This window comes from Carcharhinus amblyrhynchos, chromosome 18, assembly GCF_965287045.1.
Source record: "Carcharhinus amblyrhynchos chromosome 18, sCarAmb.v2.hapA, whole genome shotgun sequence".
Taxonomy (NCBI): domain Eukaryota; kingdom Metazoa; phylum Chordata; class Chondrichthyes; order Carcharhiniformes; family Carcharhinidae; genus Carcharhinus; species Carcharhinus amblyrhynchos.
In genome coordinates this window covers 18,441,346-18,457,736 of record NC_137341.1, presented here as the reverse complement: position 1 = coordinate 18,457,736, position 16,391 = coordinate 18,441,346, and the positions used below count along the sequence as shown (strand labels likewise).

General features: G+C 54.5%; 1 protein-coding gene across 2 annotated transcripts in view; it reads right to left on the bottom strand.

Annotated features, from left to right (window-relative positions):
* mettl4 (methyltransferase 4, N6-adenosine) overlaps window positions 1–16,391 on the bottom strand; it is a 52,461-nt gene that overhangs the window by 7,914 nt on the left and 28,156 nt on the right. Inside the window, exon 1 of one of the 2 annotated variants that reach the window (XM_080206454.1) lies at window positions 1,393–1,491. The exons of the other annotated variant lie outside the window; for it this stretch is intronic. The gene's annotated coding sequence lies outside the window, so the exon portion shown is untranslated. Of the gene's footprint in view, window positions 1–1,392; window positions 1,492–16,391 lie in introns of those variants that run through there. 2 annotated transcript variants of the gene reach the window in all.

Below are 16,391 nucleotides of genomic sequence, written 5' to 3'. Positions count from 1 at the left end.
TAGTGGTGCTACTGAGCCATTGAAGGTTTGCAGCTCCGAGCAAAATGACAACCTGCATTAACCGCAGATGTGTAAATTTAATTATGCTTTTTAAATTCTCTGCTAATGTTTCTTCCATATCCTTTACACTATTATGTCAGCTATGGCTCAGTTGATAGCACTCTTGCCTCTCAGTCAGAAGATTGTGGGCTCAAGTCCACTGAGCACAACAATCCAGACTGACCTCCCAATGCAATAACCAGGAAAGATTTGGAGGTGTTATCTTTTTGAATGAGGTTGAGATGTTAAATCAAGTCTGCCCTCTGAGCTGGATGTCAAAACCTCAATGACAGTATGTTGAAGAAAGGCAGGGGAGTTCCCTCTGGTGTCCTGACCAACAACACTAAAACAGATTATCCAATGATTATTAAATTTCTGTTTGTGAGAATTTGTTTTGTGCAAATCGCTGCCATGTTTTCTGCGATAGTGACTACACTTCAAAAGTACTTCATTGACTGATGGGTGTCCTGAGTTGAGAAAGTAAGCAAGTCTGCTCCCTGATTGTTACAGTATGTTTTAGCAGGGCATGGTACCTCCTGAGAGATTTCTATAGAGTAAATAGGGAGAAGCTGCTTCCATCAGTGGGAAACAGATGACGCGGACTTATGAGAATTGATAAAAGAGTCAGAGCAAGATGAGGAATTTTCCTTTTTCACGCAATAAGTTATGATGGTCTGGAATGCACTACTGTAGAGTCAGAGTCAATGAAAAGCTTTCAGTCAGGAATTGGATAAACACTGTAGGGGCAAGGAAATGCAGGGCTATATGGAAAGGGCACAGGAGAGTGAGACTGATCAGATAACTCATTCAAGGAGCCAGTGCAGGTACAATGGTCAAATGGCCTCCCCTGTGCTGCATCAATTCCGATTCAGCTGAGTCCTTCTCACTCGTATCACATGTACATCTTGATATGGAGTTACAGAAAACCATCTAACCACAACGACAGAAGGAGAGCAAGAGGAATTAAGTCAAATCTCACTCTGTTTTCACCCAGTCTCCACACACAATTCTAGAAGGGATTGTGAACAGCGATTAATAGCGAGAAACTTTCTGACTTTCAGCCTTTGGCAAAGCAAGCTCACAAACCACCCCTATCAACACCATTCTGGCTAGGACTGACCAACATAGCACAGACCCAGGCTCATGTGGGTCTCAAATACTCCAGAAAACTGTATACCATTACTATTAAATTTGCTGCTTTGTTTATTCTTCTGGCTAATGGAATAAAATGGTACACAATGACATTGTGATTTCTATGAACAGTAATTAGTCTCAATAAGCCCACAATATAACGACAGATCTCTAAGACTTTCGATCATATGTCTCCCTCAACTCCTATACGTAGAAACATACCTGATTATCAGGTCCCACAATAGACACTCAAGGTTGACACCCTAGCATAGTGTAGGGGGTGGGCTGCCCAGTGGAGGTGCCATTTTTTAGAAGAGACATTAAACGATGGCTTCAAATCAAAAGCAAATTATTTTGGATGTCTGAAATAAAATAAAAAAAATAAAAACAAGCTCTAGCGAAAGGTCACAGACTTCAAACATTAACTCTATTTCTCGTTTCACAGAAGCTGCCATACCTGCTGCATGTTTCTAGCATTTTCTGTTTTTACTCTGTCCACCCGCTCTGTTGGGCTTAAAAGACCTCATGATAGTATTCCAAAGAAGAGCAGGAGATGTCCCCCCGGTGCCCTGGCCAATACTCATCTCCCAAATGACATCTAAAACAGATTATCTGGTCTTTGTCCCATTGCTGTTTGTAGGAGATTGCTGTGGGCTGCGTTTCCCATAGTCAGAGTGACCAAGTTTGCGAAAAAAAATAAGGAGTACTTGGGATAATGTGAGGGAACACAGAGAACAAGCCTGAGGGACAGGGATGGGGAGTTTGTTGAGTGTCCCACTTCTCACAGTGAGGAGCCATAGCATTTTCACTTTGAAATGCAACACTCTGATGTACCATTTTCTCCATATTTTCATTGAAAATAGATACTCAGTCAAGATTGAAAATATGTTAAAGATAAGCTTTTCCCACAAATACTGATGCATACATGGCTCCAGAGTACTGAAATAACTTGATCTATTTATGCAACCTGGATTCATTTGCTCACTTTAACTCTGTAATTTCACCTGTGAACATTGAGATAATCTTGCAGTTAAAATTTGTGAACTACATTTTGTTACTTTGCATGTATATATAATTTGTGTTAATATATTATTTTTGATGATTCATACCATTCATGCATAGCTAATCCCGATAAAAGCTTGATGTAAATATAAAATCCTATAGTAAATGTTACTTTATTGTGACCCTTTAGAGTTGATCCAACTTACCATACATTTGACTGTAATGGTTTGAAAATCTCTAGACTCAAAGTGAAATTACTTGTTAAGACAAAATGGCTAATGTCAAAACTGCAAATCAATATTTTAAGTGGTTTGGGAGAGCCCCAAGTGTCATCAGGGTCAGTCCATTTGCTGTAGCTCTCTCCTCACTCCAATCTTAACCCAGTATTGCCGCTATTGCCAATACTATCTTGCTCAGCCTGCTCGTACCACTGACACTCAAGCTTCCCTGGGTAGCCTCACCTCATGCCATCCTCACTCCTTCTTCTTGTGGTGAGAGTACTGGACCCAGTGCAGCTGCTACCCAGTGACAAAAAGCCAGAGGCAGCAAAAGGAGAGTCCCACCAAAACCTTCTGGTCTGTCAGCGTCACTGGAATTTGGGGCACTCGTGAAAATACAGCACAGGACAAATGGGATCCTGGGGAGATTTCCTACTGAACAAGGGATGAATGTCAGAAATATGGGATAACCCTGTAAAATACTGTATGGTTGATCATTCTACTTATGCCACGACAGTGACTACACTTCAAGAATACTTCCGTGGCTGTAAAGCACTTTGTGATGTCTTGAGATTGTGAAAGATGCTACACAAATGCCAGTCTTTTTACTTCTTTAGCCTTTCCTCTTAACTTATTTCCCAACCCTGGTTATGTTTTGAGTGAAAAGGTTGCACTGTTTCTTGCCTTTGCACTGCACCTTGTTTATTTATAATGTCCAACATAGCCTATGGCTCTAATTCTTTCATGTGCCCAGTGACATTTACAATGGCCCTGGTATCAGATAGAAATGTGATGATGAGGAAGCCAGCATAGGAACATGTTGTTTTTCATTCTGGGAAACCAGCCCTTTTATTCTAGCCAGTGCTTTTCTTAACCGGTTCTTCCATGGACTCAAAGTGTAGAGAGAAAGGACACATCTCAACCAATGAATCACCAGCTGCAACTAACCCAGTAAATGGAGGGCCATTGGGTGTGTCAGACTGAATGCTGTAAAGCCACAGTGGGGAACTGACATGCTCAAACCAATAGAGGTGGGTTCAGAATTCCCTCTAATTCTTTCTGTGTGAGGACAGCTTAGTGGCCCCAAGTCAGGCAATGCCTCCATTTTAAATGCCGTTCCCTTTGTCTTCAAATGCCTCAGTGGCCTTGCTGCTGTCCATTTCCATAATCTCCTCCATCCCCATAACCCTTTGAAATACCGGTACTCCTTCAATTCTAGTTTCTTGTGATTAAAATGCCTGAATTTAATCGTTCCACCGTTGGTGGCCACAGTTCAGGTATCTCTATATACTATATGTGTATTATATATCAGCTTCTCTACCTCTTTCTCTCTTCCTTTAAGATACTCCTTAAAACCTACCTTTGTGAGCAGGTTTATGGTCACCTGCCCTAATAACTCCATACATAGCTCAGTGTTAAATTTTGATTGATAATATCCCTTAGAAGCACTTTGAAACATTTTAATATGTTGAAGGCATTTTGTTGTTGTGGTTTGCAATAGTTGCAAGATCTGTAAGCTGCCATGAGATGTTGACCAGATAATCTGTTTTTTTTTACTGGTGTGAGTTATTGGATAAATATTCGCCTAGTTAGTGAGGGAAAATACCTTTTTTCCTCTGAAATATGTGCCATAGATTTTTGTTTTATTGCGACACCATACATGATTTAATGTTTCATCAGAAGGGCAGGATTTCCAACAGTGTAGCAGTCCCTCAGTACTGCATTGGGAGTATTAGTATAGGTCTTGTGTTGAAGTCTCTGGAATGGAATTTGAAGCTGCCTTTTTGAACTGCTCCAGTCCATGCAGTGTGAGCCAGATAGACCTGAGGTTTGATCCCTGGTTCCTAGTCAATTGTCAAAATCAATCAGAGCCTAACATGCAGCCTCAGTCCTGGAGGTAGGAAGGAGACACATCTGGGAGGGTTACTTCCCCTGACCCCTGTCTAACTGACTCTATTATGCAAAGTGTGCCTGTAAGAATGTTGCACAAAGGCAGGATTGGACTGGGCTGTGATGACAACTCCCAAAGCTGAACAGTCTGTGGCACATAACGCCCTAGGCTCATGCACAAAGTCTGGCAACATAGGGCAAAAGATCAACTGTGTTCCATGGAGAGGTAGCCAGCCCAGCAAGCAGTCAATGCTGTGAGGACTTGAGGAGGAAAATCGTGAGGAAAATATTTCATAGATTCCCTACACTGCAGAAGCAGGCCATTTAGCCCATCAATTCTGCACTGACTCTCTGACAGTGCATCTTACCACAGACCTTATCCTTGTAATCCACACATTTACTCCACTAATCCCCCTAAACTACACTTCTTGAGACACGAAGGGGCAATTTCGCATGGCCAATCAACCTATACTGCGCATTCCTTCAAGGAATTTGGGGAATTCCTCCTCTTCTGTCAGTATTTTTTTCCAGACTGGAAGAATTGTTGCCACAAAAACAGAAAATGCTGGATAATCTCAGCAGGTCTGACAGCATCTGTGGAGAGAGAATAGAGCCAATGTTTCGTGTCTGGGTAACCCTTTGTCAGAGCTGGAAAATTCTTCATCAGAGAATTGGCTTGACATGACATAGCAACAGGAATAAGGTGATTTTCAATAGCTGGCCCTGTCTGTGATTTTCCATCATCGGGAATTTATATCATTCCCATAACTCATTCCAATGGTTAGGAAAAGAATAAAAATCCAGTTGAATCAATGAGACTTTAATGCAGCGTGACATAGAATCTGGAAATAAATCCATGCCCCCACCTCTCCCTCTCCAACTTATATACAATTATTAAGAAAACTAATTGGAATCCTTTTTTCACACCAGCAAGAGTGTATCTCAGTCAGTATCTGTTTAGGTTCGTCAGCACCTTATTATCGTTGTGGTTAAGTTGTAGGACACTCACCTTTGGGACAGGAGGGTATAGATTCATGGCTGATACGGGACTGGAGAAACTGAAACATCAAAATTCAGGCCAGGTAAAGATAGAAGGTTTCTTCTAGAGGATGTCAGTGAAGCATTTAGCATTGTATGCCAATCCGACTGCTTCATATCTCTGTATAACGTCTCTCCTTGCACCCGCATCCCTATATCACCTAGCTTTTTTGCACATGTTATGAGCTAATGACATCTTTGGGACGGTTGACTAAAATACTTTGATTTCCCATTTGACATGCCCATTCTAGCAACCAGGGAAGCTGAATTTCACTTTCATTCATTTAGACACAGTCACCATGGTAGCCACCGAGGATGGCATGGTGGCACAGTGGTTAGCACTGTTGCCTCACAGTGCCAGGGACCCAAGTTCAATTCCGGCCTTGGTCACTGTGTGGAGTTTGCACATCCCCCCTGTGTCTGTATGGGTTTCCTCCAGGTGCTCCGGTTTCCTCCCACAGTCTAAAGATGTGCGGGTTAGGTTGGTTGACCATGTTAAATTGACCTTAGTGTCAGGGGGACTAGCAGGGTAAATGTGTGGGGCTACGGGAATGGGGGCCTGAGTGGGATTGTGGTCGGTGCAGACTAGATGGGTCAAACAGCCTCCTTCTGTGCTGTCAGGATTCCATGATTCTAAATGCCTTATAGATTCATTGAACCTTACAGCATCAAAACAGACCTCTCAGGTCTGCAGTGGTATTCATTCTCATCACCTATCTAGTCTACTCCCATTCCACTGCCAATCTCTTGTACTCTTTGTTTCTCCTTTATGAAGTAATCCTCTTTTAAAATAATTGATAAAATTTGCTTCAATTAAGGATTCTCTATGCCAGAGCATTCTGCATGCTAACCATCAAAAAGAATCTATTTCAGCACCTTGCATTCTCTTGTGCAATTATTTCAAATTTTCCATGAAACATATAATTTCAATTTATATATAAATTTACGTATAGCGATCTATATATGACTGATATTCAGCCTTTAATTTAGACAAAGTATTTTATATAATTTATATATATTATGTAATTATAATTTAGATGCAGTATTTTTCTGGTTATTACTCTGTATCACTGATGTTGCAAATGTTTGAACTTTTCCCGCCACTCCCAGAGCCCACGTGACGTTCTGGAATTTTCATGAATGAAGTCACATGGGCAAACAGCCAGTGACGTCAGCGCTCCCGGAACTGAGCGTGTGCACAGCAGGGAGAGCGCGCCCCCGGCACCGCCTGGCCGGCGCTCACGACAGGTAGGGGGCGCCGCGCGGGGGTGATGAATCTCCTTATTTATCTATTCAACTGCAATTAATAATCCACAAGCAAGGAGAAAGAGAGAGAGGGGGGAAGAGAGAGAGGGAGAGAGAGAGGGCAGAGGGGGAGAGAGAGGGCAGAGGGAGAGAGAGGGCAGAGGGGGAGAGAGAGAGGGGGGAAGAGAGAGAGGGCAGAGGGGGAGAGAGGGGGGAAGAGAGAGAGGGCAGAGGGGGAGAGAGAGAGAGAGAGAGAGAGGGCAGAGGGGGAGAGAGAGGGAGAGAGAGAGGGCAGAGGGGGAGGGAGAGAGAGAGGGCAGAGGGGGAGGGAGAGAGAGAGGGCAGAGGGGGAGAGAGAGAGAGAGGGCAGAGGGGGAGAGAGAGAGAGAGGGCAGAGGGGGAGAGAGAGAGGGCAGAGGGGGGGAGAGAGAGAGGGCAGAGGGGGGGAGAGAGAGAGGGCAGAGGGGGGGAGAGAGGGGGAGAGAGAGAGGGCAGAGGGGGAGAGAGAGAGGGCAGAGGGGGAGAGAGGGAGAGAGAGGGCAGAGGGGGAGAGAGAGGGCAGAGGGGGAGAGAGAGGGAGAGAGAGGGCAGAGGGGGGAGAGAAGAGAGAGGGAGAGAGAGGGCAGAGGGGGAGAGAGAGGGCAGAGGGGGAGAGAGAGGGCAGAGGGGGAGAGAGAGAGGGCAGAGGGGGAGAGAGGGAGAGAGAGGGCAGAGGGGGAGAGAGAGGGCAGAGGGGGAGAGAGAGGGGAGAGAGAGGGAGAGAGAGGGGAGAGAGAGGGAGAGAGAGGGCAGAGGGGGAGAGAGAGGGCAGAGGGGGAGAGAGAGGGAGAGAGAGGGCAGAGGGGGAGAGAGAGGGCAGAGGGGGAGAGAGAGGGAGAGAGAGAGGGCAGAGGGGGAGAGAGAGGGAGAGAGAGGGCAGAGGGGGGGAGAGAGAGGGGAGAGAGAGGGCAGAGGGGGAGAGGGCAGAGGGGGAGAGAGAGGGCAGAGGAGAGAGAGAGAGAGGGCAGAAAGTGTGGGTAGAGGGGGAGGGAGAGAGGGCAGAGGGAGAGAGGGGGGGAGAGAGGGCAGAGGGGGAGAGAGACAGCGAGGGAGAGAGGGCGAGAGGGGAGAGAGACAGCGAGGGAGAGAGGGCAGAGAGGGGAGAGGGAGAGAGGGGAGAGGGAGAGAGAGCAGAGGGGGGAGAGAGAGAAAGGGCAGAGGGGGGGAGAGAGAGAGGGCAGAGGGGGGGAGAGAGAGAGGGCAGAGGGGGGGAGAGAGAGAGGGCAGAGGGGGGGAGAGAGAGAGGGCAGAGGGGGGGAGAGAGAGAGGGCAGAGGGGGGGAGAGAGAGAGGGCAGAGGGGGGGAGAGAGAGGGCAGAGGGGGGGAGAGAGAGAGGGCAGAGGGGGGGAGAGAGAGAGGGCAGAGGGGGGGAGAGAGAGAGGGCAGAGGGGGGGAGAGAGAGAGGGCAGAGGGGGGGAGAGAGAGAGGGCAGAGGGGGGGAGAGAGAGAGGGCAGAGGGGGGGAGAGAGAGAGGGCAGAGGGGGGGAGAGAGAGAGGGCGGGGGGGGACGGGAGAGAGAGAGAGGCGGGGGGGGACGGGAGAGAGAGAGGGCGGGGGGACGGGGAGAGAGAGGGCGGGGGGGGACGGGAGAGAGAGAGCAGAGGGGGGGACGGGGAGAGAGAGAGCAGAGGGGGGGACGGGGAGAGAGAGAGCAGAGGGGGGGACGGGGGAGAGAGAGAGCAGAGGGGGGGACGGGGAGAGAGCAGAGGGGGGACGGGGAGAGAGCAGAGGCGGGGACGGGGAGAGAGCAGAGGGGGGGACGGGGAGAGCAGAGGGGGGGACGGGGAGAGAGCAGAGAGGGGGACATAAGAACATAAGAAATAGGAGCAGGAGTAGGCCATCTAGCCCCTCGAGCCTGCCCCGCCATTCAACAAGATCATGGCTGATCTGTTGTGGCTCAGTTCCACTTTCCCGCCCTCTCCCCATAACCCTTAATCCCCTCTCTTATCAAGAACCCATCAACCCGCTTCTTAAAAATATTTAGCGAGGCAGCCTCCACCACTTCAACGGGCAGAGAATTCCAGAGATTCACCACCCTTTGAGTGAAGAAGTTCCTCCTCAACTCCGTTCTAAACCGCCTCCCCCTTTATCTTGAGGCTGTGCCCCCTCGTCCTGCTGTCTTTTTTGAGCGGGAAGAGTCTCTCCACCTCTATCCTATCCATCCCATTCATCATCTTATACGTCTCAATGAGATCTCCCCTCATTCTTCTAAACTCTAACGAGTACAAGCCTAGTTTATTCAGCCTCTCCTCATAGCTCAATCCCCTCAACTCCGGTATCAGCCTAGTAAACCTCCTCTGCACTCCCTCCAGGGCCAAAATATCCTTGCGCAGGTGCGGCGCCCAAAACTGCACACAGTACTCCAGCTGCGGCCTCACCAATGCCCTATACAGCTGCAGCAAGACCTCCCTACTTTTATATTCAATCCCCCTCGCTATGAAGGCCAGCATCCCATTCGCCTTCCTGACCACCTGCTGCACCTGCAAGCTGGGTTTTTGCGACTCATGCACAAGGACCCCGAGGTCCCTCTGCACCGTCGCCTGCTGCAGTTTTTCGCCACGTAAGTAATAGTCCTTCCTACCATTCTTCCTACCAAAGTGGATCACCTCACACTTGCCAACATTAAATTCCATTTGCCATTTCCTGGCCCATTCGCCCAGCCTATCTAGATCCTTCTGCAGACTCTCCACACCCTCCGCACAATTTGCCTTTCCCCCAATCTTGGTGTCATCAGCAAATTTCGACACCCTGCACTCGGTTCCCTCCTCCAGATCATCTATATAAATGGGGAGAGAGAGAGCAGAGGGGGGGACGGGGAGAGAGCAGAGGGGGGGACGGGGAGAGAGCAGAGAGGGGGACGGGGAGAGAGAGAGCGGGGGGGGAAGGGGAGAGAGCAGAGGGGGGGACGGGGAGAGAGCAGAGGGGGGGACGGGGAGAGAGAGAGCAGAGAGGGGACGGGGAGAGAGCAGAGAGGGGGACGGGGAGAGAGCAGAGAGGGGGACGGGGAGAGAGAGAGCGGGGGGGGAAGGGGAGAGAGCAGAGGGGGGGACGGGGAGAGAGCAGAGGGGGGGACGGGGAGAGAGAGAGCAGAGAGGGGGACGGGGAGAGAGCAGAGAGGGGGACGGGGAGAGAGAGAGCGGGGGGGGACGGGGAGAGAGCAGAGGGGGGGACGGGGAGAGAGCAGAGGGGGGACGGGGAGAGAGCAGAGGGGGGGACGGGGAGAGAGAGAGCAGAGGGGGGGACGGGGAGAGAGCAGAGGGGGGGACGGGGAGAGAGAGAGCAGAGAGGGGGACGGGGAGAGAGAGAGCGGGGGGGGAAGGGGAGAGAGAGAGCGGGGGGGGGAAGGGGAGAGAGAGAGCGGGGGGGGAAGGGGAGAGAGAGAGCGGGGGGGGAAGGGGAGAGAGAGAGCGGGGGGGGAAGGGGAGAGAGAGAGCGGGGGGGGAAGGGGAGAGAGAGAGCGGGGGGGGAAGGGGAGAGAGAGAGCGGGGGGGGGAAGGGGAGAGAGAGAGCGGGGGGGGAAGGGGAGAGAGAGAGCGGGGGGGGAAGGGGAGAGAGAGAGCGGGGGGGAAGGGGAGAGAGAGAGCGGGGGGGGAAGGGGAGAGAGAGAGCGGGGGGGGAAGGGGAGAGAGAGAGCGGGGGGGGAAGGGGAGAGAGAGAGCGGGGGGGGAAGGGGAGAGAGAGAGCGGGGGGGAGGGAGAGAGAGTGGGGGGGAGGGAGAGAGAGCGGGGGGGAGGGAGAGAGAGCGGGGGGGGAGGGAGAGAGAGCAGGGGGGAGGGAGAGAGAGCGGGGGGGAAGGGAGAGAGAGGGCAGAGGGGGGGAGAGAGAGGGCAGAGGGGGGGAGAGAGAGGGCAGAGGGGGGGAGAGAGAGGGCAGAGGGGGGGAGAGAGGGCGGGGGGGGGAGAGAGAGGGCAGGGGGGAGAGAGGGTGGAGAGAGAGAGAAAGCGGGAGAGAGAGAGGGCAGAGATGTGGGGTGAGGGAGAGAGAGGGCAGAGGGGGAGAGAGAGGGCAGAGGGGGAGAGAGAGGGCAGAGGGGGAGAGAGAGGGCAGAGGGAGGGCAGAGGGGGAGAGAGAGGGCAGAGGGGGGGCAGAGGGGGAGAGAGAGGGCAGAGGGGGAGCAGAGGGGAAGAGAGAGAGCAGAGGGGGGGACGGGGAGAGAGAGAGCAGAGGGGGGGACGGGGAGAGAGAGAGCAGAGGGGGGGACGGGGAGAGAGAGAGCAGAGGGGGGGACGGGGAGAGAGAGAGCAGAGGGGGGGACGGGGAGAGAGAGAGCAGAGGGGGGGACGGGGAGAGAGAGAGCGGGGGGGGAGGGAGACAGAAAGAGAGGGCGGGGGGGGAGAGAGAGGGCAGAGGGGGGCAGAGAGAGGGCAGAGGGAGCGAGAGAGGGCAGAGAGTGTGGAGAGGTGGGAGAGAACGAGGGGGAGAGAGGGCCGAGGGGGAGAGAGAAGGCAGAGAGTGTGGGTAGAGGGGGAGAGAGAGAGCAAGGGAGAGAGGGCAGAGGGGGAGAGAGAGGGCAGAGGGAGAGCGGAGGGGGAGAGAGAGAGCGGGGGGGAGGGAGAGAGAGGGCAGAGGAGGGGAGAGAGAGGGCAGAGGAGGGGAGAGAGAGGGCAGGGGGGGGAGAGGGAGGGAGAGAGAGGGCAGAGGAGGGGAGAGAGAGGGCGGGAGGGAGAGAGAGGGCAGAGGAGGGGAGAGAGAGGGCGGGGGGGAGAGAGAGGGCAGAGGGAGGGAGAGAGAGGGCAGAGGAGGGGCGGGGGGAGAGAGAGGGCAGAGAGTGGGGAGAGAGAGGGCAGAGGGGGAGGGAGGGAGAGAGAGAGGGCAGGGGTAGAGAGAGAGAGTGTGGGCAGAGGGGGAGAGAGAGGCAGAGGGAGAGAGAGTGGGCAGGACAGAGGAAGAGAGAGAGGGCAGGGTGGAGGGGGAGAGGGAGGGGGAGAGAGAGGGCAGGGGGGAGGGAGAGAGACAAGGTGCCTCACAAGAGGTTATTGCAGAAGGTAAGGGGGTGTGGATAGAGGATTGGTTGTCAAATAGGAGGCAGAGAGTGGGGATCAACGAGTGCTATTCGGATTGGCGGATGGTGACTAGTGGAGTGCCCCAGGGGTCGGTGCTGGGGCCTCAGCTATTTACCATTTATATAGATGATCTGGAGGAGGGAACCGAGTGTAGGGTGTCGAAATTTGCTGATGACACCAAGATTGGTGGAACGGCAAATTGTGCGGAGGGTGTGGAGAGTCTGCAGAAGGATCGAGATAGGCTGGGCGAATGGGCCAGGAATTGGCAAATGGAATTTAATGTTGGCAAATGTGAGGTGGTCCACTTTGGTAGGAATAATGGTAGGAAGGACTATTACTTACGTGGTGAAAAACTGCAGCAGGCGACGGTGCAGAGGGACCTGGGGGTCCTTGTGCATGAGTCGCAAAAACCCAGCTTGCAGGTGCAGCAGGTGGTCAGGAAGGCAAATGGGATGCTGGCCTTCATAGCGAGGGGGATTGAATATAAAAGTAGGGAGGTCTTGCTGCAACTGTATAGGGCATTGGTGAGGCCGCAGCTGGAGTACTGTGTGCTGTTTTGGTCGCCGCACACGCAAGGATATTTTGGCCTTGGAGGGAGTGCAGAGGAGGTTTACTAGGCTAATACTGGAGTTGAGGGGGTTGAGCTATGAGGAGAGGCTGAATAAACTAGGCTTGTACTCGTTAGAGTTTAGAAGAATGAGGGGAGATCTCATTGAGAACGTATAAGATGATGAATGGGATGGATAGGATAGAGGTGGAGAGACTCTTCCCGCTCAGAAAGGACAGTAGGACTAGGGGGCACAGACTCAAGATAAAGGGGGGGGCGGTTTAGAACGGAGTTGAGGAGGAACTTCTTCACTCAAAGGGTGGTGAATCTCTGGAATTCTCTGCCTGTTGAAGTGGTGGAGGCTGCCTCGCTAAATATTTTTAAGACGCGGGTTGATGGGTTTTTGATAAGCGAGGGGATTAAGGGTTATGGGGAGAAAGCGGGAATGTGGAACTGAGCCACGACAGATCAGCCATGATCTTATTGAATGGTGGGGCAGGCTCGAAGGGCTATGTTCTTATGAGAGAGAGAGGGCAGGGGGGAGGGAGAGAGACAGGGCAGAGAGTGTGGGTAGAGGGGGGGAGAGAGGGGGCAGAGGGAGAGAGAGCGGGCAGAGTGTGGGCAGAGAGATGGAGAGAGAGTGGGCCATGGGAGGGAGAGAGGGGCAGAGGGAGAGAGAGTGCGGGCAGAGAGTGGGCAGAGACAGTGGGCAGAGACAGTGGGCAGAGAGCGGGCAATGGGAGAGAGAGAGCGGGCAATGGGAGAGAGAGAGCGGGCAGTGAGAGAGAGAGAGCGGGCAGTGAGAGAGAGAGAGCGGGCAGTGAGAGAGAGAGAGAGCGGGCAGTGAGAGAGAGAGAGAGAGCGGGCAGTGAGAGAGAGAGAGCGGGCAGTGAGAGAGAGAGAGCGGGCAGTGAGAGAGAGAGAGAGAGAGCGGGCAGTGAGAGAGAGAGAGCGGGCAGTGAGAGAGAGAGAGCGGGCAGTGAGAGAGAGAGAGCGGGCAGTGAGAGAGAGAGAGCGGGCAGTGAGAGAGAGAGAGAGAGCGGGCAGTGAGAGAGAGAGAGAGAGAGCGGGCAGTGAGAGAGAGAGAGAGCGGGCAGTGAGAGAGAGAGAGAGAGCGGGCAGTGAGAGAGAGAGAGAGAGCGGGCAGTGAGAGAGAGAGAGAGAGAGCGGGCAGTGAGAGAGAGAGAGCGGGCAGTGAGAGAGAGAGAGAGCGGGCAGTGAGAGAGAGAGAGCGGGCAGTGAGAGAGAGAGAGCGGGCAGTGAGAGAGAGAGAGCGGGCAGTGAGAGAGAGAGAGCGGGCAGTGAGAGAGAGAGAGAGCGGGCAGTGAGAGAGAGAGAGAGAGCGGGCAGTGAGAGAGAGAGAGAGAGAGAGAGAGCGGGCAGTGAGAGAGAGAGAGAGAGCGGGCAGTGAGAGAGAGAGAGAGAGCGGGCAGTGAGAGAGAGAGAGAGCGGGCAGTGAGAGAGAGAGAGCGGGCAGTGAGAGAGAGAGAGAGAGAGCGGGCAGTGAGAGAGAGAGAGAGAGAGAGCGGGCAGTGAGAGAGAGAGAGAGAGAGAGCGGGCAGTGAGAGAGAGAGAGAGAGAGAGCGGGCAGTGAGAGAGAGAGAGAGAGAGAGCGGGCAGTGAGAGAGAGAGAGAGAGAGAGCGGGCAGTGAGAGAGAGAGAGAGAGAGAGCGGGCAGTGAGAGAGAGAGAGCGGGCAGTGAGAGAGAGAGAGAGCGGGCAGTGAGAGAGAGAGAGCGGGCAGTGAGAGAGAGAGAGAGAGAGCGGGCAGTGAGAGAGAGAGAGAGAGAGAGCGGGCAGTGAGAGAGAGAGAGCGGGCAGTGAGAGAGAGAGCGGGCAGTGAGAGAGAGAGAGAGCGGGCAGTGAGAGAGAGAGAGAGCGGGCAGTGAGAGAGAGAGAGAGAGCGGGCAGTGAGAGAGAGAGAGAGAGCGGGCAGTGAGAGAGAGAGAGAGAGAGCGGGCAGTGAGAGAGAGAGAGAGCGGGCAGTGAGAGAGAGAGAGAGAGAGCGGGCAGTGAGAGAGAGAGAGAGAGAGCGGGCAGTGAGAGAGAGAGAGAGAGAGAGCGGGCAGTGAGAGAGAGAGAGAGAGAGAGAGAGCGGGCAGTGAGAGAGAGAGAGAGAGAGAGCGGGCAGTGAGAGAGAGAGAGAGAGAGCGGGCAGTGAGAGAGAGAGAGAGAGAGCGGGCAGTGAGAGAGAGAGAGAGAGAGCGGGCAGTGAGAGAGAGAGAGAGAGAGCGGGCAGTGAGAGAGAGAGAGAGAGAGCGGGCAGTGAGAGAGAGAGAGAGCGGGCAGTGAGAGAGAGAGAGAGAGAGCGGGCAGTGAGAGAGAGAGAGAGCGGGCAGTGAGAGAGAGAGAGCGGGCAGAGAGAGAGAGAGAGCGTGGGCAGTGAGAGAGGGAGAGAGAGCGGGCAGTGAGAGAGAGAGAGAGAGCGGGCAGTGAGAGAGAGAGAGAGAGAGCGGGCAGTGAGAGAGGGAGAGAGAGCGGGCCGAGAGGGAGAGAGAGCGGGCCGAGAGGGAGAGAGAGCGGGCAGTGAGAGAGAGAGAGCGAGCAGAGAGGGAGAGAGAGAGAGCGGGCAGAGGGAGGGAGAGAGAGCGGGCAGAGAGGGAGCGAAAGCGGGCAGAGGGAGAGAGAGAGCGGGCAGAGGGAGAGAGAGAGCGGGCAGAGGGAGAGAGTGTGAGCGGGCAGAGGGAGAGAGTGTGAGCGGGCAGAGGCAGAGAGAGCGAGCAGAGAGAGAGAGCGAGCGGGCAGAGGCAGAGGGAGAGAGTGTGAGCGGGCAGAGGCAGAGAGACAGAGAGCGGGCAGAGAGAGAGTAGGGCAGAGAGGGAGAGAGAGCGGGCAGAGAGGGGGAGAGAGCGGGCAGAGGGGGAGAGAGCGGGCAGAGGGGGAGAGAGAGAGCGGGCAGAGGGAGAGAGAGAGCGGGCAGAGGGAGAGAGAGAGCGGGCAGAGGGAGAGAGAGAGCGGGCAGAGGGAGAGAGAGAGCGGGCAGAGGGAGAGAGAGAGCGGGCAGAGGGAGAGAGAGAGAGAGCGGGCAGAGGGAGAGAGAGAGCGGGCAGAGGGAGAGAGAGAGCGGGCAGAGGGAGAGAGAGAGAGAGCGGGCAGAGGGAGAGAGAGAGAGCGGGCAGAGGGAGAGAGAGAGAGCGGGCAGAGGGAGAGAGAGAGAGCGGGCAGAGGGAGAGAGAGAGAGCGGGCAGAGGGAGAGAGAGAGAGCGGGCAGAGGGAGAGAGAGAGAGCGGGCAGAGGGAGAGAGAGAGAGCGGGCAGAGGGAGGGAGAGAGAGAGAGCGGGCAGTGAGAGAGAGGGAGAGAGCGGGCAGAGGGAGGGAGAGAGCGGGCAGAGTGGGGGAGGGAGAGAGAGAGAGCGGGCAGAGTGGGGGAGGGAGAGAGAGAGAGCGGGCAGAGTGGGGGAGGGAGAGAGAGAGAGCGGGCAGAGTGGGGGAGGGAGAGAGAGAGAGCGGGCAGAGGGAGGGAGAGAGAGCGGGCAGAGAGGGAGAGAGAGCGGGCAGAGAGGGAGAGAGAGCGCGGGCAGAGGGAGAGAGAGAGCGGGCAGAGAGAGAGCGGGCAGAGAGAGAGCAGGCAGAGGGAGAGAGAGAGCGGGCAGAGGGAGAGAGAGAGCGGGCAGAGGGAGAGAGAGAGCGGGCAGAGGGGGAGAGAGAGCGGGCAGAGGGGAGAGAGAGCGGGCAGAGGGGGAGAGAGAGCGGGCAGAGGGGGAGAGAGAGCGGGCAGAGGGGGAGAGAGAGCAGGCAGAGGGAGAGAGAGAGAGCGGGCAGAGGGGGAGAGAGAGCGGGCAGAGGGGGAGAGAGAGCAGGCAGAGGGAGGGAGAGAGAGAGAGCGGGCAGAGTGGGGGAGGGAGAGGGAGAGAGAGAGCGGGCAGAGTGGGGGAGGGAGAGAGAGCGGGGGAGGGAGAGAGAGCGGGCAGAGTGGGGGAGGGAGAGAGAGAGCGGGCAGAGTGGGGGAGGGAGAGAGAGAGCGGGCAGAGTGGGGGAGGGAGAGAGAGAGCGGGCAGAGAGGGGGAGGGAGAGAGAGAGAGCGGGCAGAGTGGGGGAGGGAGAGAGAGAGCGGGCAGAGTGGGGGAGGGAGAGAGGGAGAGCGGGCAGAGTGGGGGGGGAGAGAGAGAGAGCGGGCAGAGTGGGGGAGGGAGAGAGAGAGAGAGCGGGCAGAGTGGGGGAGGGAGAGAGAGAGAGCGGGCAGAGTGGGGGGGAGAGAGAGAGAGCGGGCAGAGTGGGGGAGGGAGAGAGAGAGAGAGAG